Genomic DNA, 5,416 nt, shown 5'->3' with positions numbered 1-5,416 from the left:
AGAGGATGGAATCTTCTACACCACAGTTTTGGTGATGCCGTTCTCTTCAAAGACTTCTTTTTAAAACCACCTAATATCATCATCGTTTCAAAAAGTAGAAAGAGAGTGCCTGGGTGGCTCAGTTGGTTAAGCATCCAGCTCTTGGTTTTGGCTCAGGTCATGAATTCACAGGTCATGGGTTAGAGCCCTGTGTCAGGCTCTGTGCTCAGCAGGGAGTCTGCTTGAGTATTCTCTCCCTCTGCCCCTCCCCCCACTTGTGCTCTCTCCTTAAAATAGTTTTTTTTTAAAAAAAATAAAAAGTAGAAAGAAACTAATCTGGGGGGGGAATGACAGTTCCTTAAATTTAACAAAATTCACTTTACGAAATTCTAACTGCGTTGTCCTTATTTATTTATTTATTTATTTATTTATTTATTTATTTATTCTACACTAACAAAGTTCTTTACAGTCTGCCTTCAGCCAAAGAACAGCATTTGGAAACCAAGTTCCTGATCAAGCAGCCCTCAACAGTCTGTTTGTTGTGTTGGACTTGTTCTTTACTTGATAGACTAATATTCCAGGGAGCAATTCCCTTCTTACCATACTAGTAAGCCTCTCCCTGGTCCCACAGTTCACATAAAGAATCACCCAGTTTCTCTATAAATGGATTGATTTCTGCTTTCATATTTTTTTAAATAGCCTCTGGGCCCTTTGAGAGCAAGCATTGACATTCAGTTTAATGTAGCAGGGTGTGTAGCTCAAATGTTTCAATAACTGAATGGACAAAGAATAAATGGAAGAATGAATAAAATCTCAGAATTTTGATGGCTGCCTACTAATTGGAACCCCATGCAATGCTTGCCTCATCTGTGCTTCGACATTCTAGAATATGCATATACTTTGAAATTTGGACTCTACATGTTTATATACAACCTTCCTTTGCTACTGCCCCTCCAGTAGCTTTGGACTCTTTCTATATTCACATTTGCTCTCCTGTGGTGATGCCTGCTCTTCTCTCAACTTCGGAAATTTCAGTTAAATTACTAGAAAAACGTATTGTTTCAAGGAAGTCTCTGCACTTTTTTCTCAAAATGAACAATCATTCCGAAAGGGCTTTTTTTTTTTAAATCTGAATTTCCACATATGGAGATTGTATGAAGTTATATTGGAGACTTAAAATCAAATTTTGCCTAATTTCAGAAATTACTTAGTAAAATCTCATCTTTTTTTTGCGGTGGCAGGGGAGAACCTGGATCAAATTGTGGCCTCAAGAATGGAGTCAAACTCAAACACAAAAAAATAATAATTAAAATGTTCCTTATCAGACTACACACTACCATTGAACTGAGACAAAACTCTAAAGATGAAGCTCTGCATGTCAGTGAACTCCTCAGGAAACATATAAAGAGAGGAGAAGGCACCATAAAATAAGACTCACAGGGAATCCTAGAGATAAACATGGGCTACTGTAACAAAAAAGGCGGCTTTCAAAGGCCAAAGTATGCCCCACATCCCTTCAAAAGTATCTGACTTTCCCCATTCATAGACTAAGCTCTTGGGATTGCTATTGGCATTATCAGGTCTTCCCTTTTGAAATGCAACTATCCTAGCCAGAAGTAACACATTATTATAAAAACATGTGTTTAACTTAGTTTGTTCAGTCTTTAAAATCTGTGGCAAAAGTTTTTAATGCTGGCATGAAAGTCCAAAATATGATTTGAAGCAAATTGAACAAAGAGAAAGAACTCAGAAATTTTAAATAGGAAAGTATATACTTCTACCATCTCATATTTTGGTCTGATAAATCAAGATATAGTGTGTGTTGGGGGCGTGAATAGCAGTTATGTCTGTAAATGAAGGTTGCACAAAAGATTGTTAAATAGAGCTACTCTCTATGGTGAGTAAAATTCTTCTAACCAGTCTGAAGTAGCTTAAGAAGATAGGAAATTATCAATCAACAGAAATATTCTTTTAGGTTATAACTTTAACTTCAATTCATATATTAAAATTTAAGTTATAAATACCTAAAAACTGTAATGTTAAGGATCATTCCCACTTGGCATTAGAATAACAAAATGTAGAAATTGTGATGATTACTGGTTCAACGGAAACAGAGTAAGAGCCACTACAAAGTTTATGACAATTTTGTATATAACGAGCTCCATCTTGCTAATCTTTTCAAGCTACTCAGTACATAAGCACATAGCCATAAAAGTTCAAATAGCACTCTCTACTCAATCTTTTTATTTTGTGCTCTAGCAATTCAAAGCTTAGAACAAAAGAAAACCAAAACTGAGTCAGTCTATTTATAAGCTGCTAAATCCGTATGCTCTTTATCAACAGTTGTATATCATTGGTACATCGTTTTTAAGTGAGACTCATGATGGACCTATGAAGCCATAAAGCTGTATATTCATAAATCTGCCACTCAAAGTGCAGAGTAGAAGTAAACAAAAGGCACATGTCCTGAAAGCAAATGACCTAAGTCTTTCATTATTTCACTATTTGTAATTAATTACAATCTAAGACTTTTTTTTTTATATCAAGTACCCTACCTACTGAATTCAAATCTTAAACTTTTCAGAATATTCAAACTGGTTGACTTGAACTCTTCTAAAATGTGAATTTGAAGTTAGGGAAGTACTATCAGGATACTTTCAGATTACTACTTTAAAGATGGGCTAATTAGAGTTCCTAAAGGGAGGTATTAACAACACAAATTTGCAGATGTTTTGAAGCATCCTCTTAAAAAATATATCAAAAGCTAATATTTTGTGAAAAAGGAAATATTTGTGCTTTGAATGATATAATCCACCAACAATTGTTACTGACATCAGTTTGCTCTGTATATTTCTAGATAGAGCTACACTCTGTGCCAGTTGGCAAAAACAAGTCAGCACTTTAAATATTTTAAGAAATAGATTATTTCCTAAAGAAAATTATGTTGTTTTATGTTATTATCTTATTGAACTCTAATTCATATGCTACAGTTTAATATGAACTTTTATTCCAGCCATCATGTGATAGACATGATTAACTCCTACTATAAAATGTCTAGAAACATAAACATACTTTCATATGCAAACCCCAAATCATTAGAAATTTTTTAAAAAGACACTTCTGAAGGGATAAAGATGGAACAGAAATGGGGAAATAAGATCAATAACTGTGCAAACTTCTAAGATAGCTGTGGGTGTATTGATCTCAATAATAGGATGGACTGGGATTTTATGTATACAAACACAAAAAACAAGAGCTTGGAAAATGAGGAGTTGGGATTTATATCCTTCATGTAAATCAGGAACTCTGGAAAAGATATACCTGCAGAGAAAATGTGAACAAGGGAAAAATATACACTGGCACAGGAGATAACAAGATAACTTGTCTGTCTCAGTGTAGGTCTAGGCCAGGGGTAAATAAGATTTTTATTAAAATTTATAATCACAGACTTGTCCCATTATGAATTCAGGTTTATATTTGCACTATTCATGTGTGGCTAAGGAATTCTCAAGTCTTAGTCATTAATGTAAATTAGCCCCAAAGTCATTCTTACTATGCAGTACCTGGTAAAAGTAAATATAAAATTTCTCTACTGGAAGATGTTTTCAGTTCAGGCTGTGAAGAATCCTCATAGGAAAACTTCATGGAAAAGGGATTTACAATCTAGATTTTAAAACAGATGAGGCAGGCACCAGATTCTCCAGCCTGGGCTGGCATGCGGATGGCACCAAGCCCTGAAGCTGTCAGCCTCCAATCCCAAACTGCAGTAAATCTCAATACTGGAGTGTGGGTCACCCATGAGGAACACAAGACTTCCTTTAGAGGCCCTGGGATGCCACTGGTGGCCTTGGAGGAGGAAAAAGAGGAGGAGAAAGTGGTGAGGCCTAGCCAGAGCAGACATTGGCTAATTTTAACACCAACTTCTCTGGGGTGGATGAACATACACATACAATCAATGAGGACTTTGTGGACTTTTCCGATATTTACCCCTGTAAAGAACGATAAGAACTAAAGGCTGACCACATGGGAACTATGGCAAAGTTAGAGAAAGTGTACCAGAATAAATTAAATTTAAAGGAAGTTCAGCCAATGAACATCAAGGAAGATGCTCCTGGTGTCTCTTCCAGAATGGTATTGGATAGAATCCTTATTACTTAACCTCCCTTACTTCATCACTTTCAGGCTTGCATTTAAGCCAGTCTTCCTCCCTGTGTTTATCTTTCTCTGAAGAGTTGCCCAACTTACAAAAAGAGTATCCTGAGGAAAACAGAATGATGACCTGTGCTAAGGAGCTTATCAACAACATGTAAACAAACTTGTTTGCTGAAAATTATATTCAATGTGAAAATGCTGACTTTTCCAGCTGCTGAAAAACAAAAACAAAAACAAAACAGAAACCAAAAGAATGGTTGCCGAAGATTACAGTACCTGTGCCTTTTCAAAAGATAATCTGTTAGAGAACAGGAGAAAAAGGAAGGGAATGTGAAATATAAATCAGATATTGAAATGGTACACAAACTGCTAAAAGACAAGTCATGTTGGACACCTGCAACTAATATAATGTTATATCAATTATATTGCAGTAAAAAATAATACATGTACACATTTTTTTAAAACAAGATTCAGAGTGTAAAAAGAAATTCCAAGTTAATCCAATTCCTGCATTCATCTCTATCCCCCCTTTATTATGAAAGAGTCAAGCAAAATGAAGAACAGAGACAGTCTCTGAAGGAGAAAAATAAAGAAGTTCTTTTGGCTTCATAAGGGCCATTTAAATTTACTGCAAGGGAAAAATAAATGCAAACAGTTTGGAGGAAAAACAACTGAGAGACTTTTTTAAGTCTAAAAAGAAAACAAGTCAAATTTTATAGAACATTAAGAAGCAGCTAAATGCCTGAACACTTTTACAGAATCCACCCCCTCTGCCTTGTAGGCCAGTTCACAAGCTTTGTTACAAAGAGCCCCAAGCATGCTGAAAAGTCTGAAAGGTTGAAATGTGAACACAAGGTTTAGGTACCAGACTCCTGATTTTGATAATCTTCATTATTTTTGGTGGGAAAAAATGGCTTAGCATTGAAAGCAGAAAGAGAAGTATTGGCCTTTATGATTTGTTTGAAAAAGTTCTCTGGAAAGCATAAATCAAATATTTTAAAAATTTAAAACAAAAATTAAAACAGATGAGGAAAAAAATCCATGATGAAGAGTCACCAGGTAGAGTAAATAACAATATATTCCTCAATAATGCCAAATGCTAAAACGACTGAAAAGAGCTAAAAAATAAATATATTAAAAATAATCTCATGCCAAGCAAAAAAAAAAAAAGGAATTGGAAACCTAAGAGAAGACAAAACTCTATAAAAAATCAGAGAGCTTTTTAAATAACAAAATTGGATTTCATACATTTTTAAAATATCATTATTATAATTCAAAATTTATG

At 34.7% G+C, this 5,416-nt stretch overlaps 1 pseudogene; it reads left to right on the top strand.

Annotated features, from left to right (window-relative positions):
- The first annotated feature begins 3,694 nt into the window (after nt 1–3,694).
- On the top strand, nt 3,695–5,050 carry LOC117803795 (annotated as a pseudogene).
- Nucleotides 5,051–5,416: the final 366 nt, after the last annotated feature.

Source organism: Ailuropoda melanoleuca, chromosome 9 (assembly GCF_002007445.2).
Source record: "Ailuropoda melanoleuca isolate Jingjing chromosome 9, ASM200744v2, whole genome shotgun sequence".
NCBI lineage: Eukaryota > Metazoa > Chordata > Mammalia > Carnivora > Ursidae > Ailuropoda > Ailuropoda melanoleuca.
Note: the sequence above shows the minus strand (reverse complement) of the source record. Positions and strands in the feature narration are given on the sequence as shown.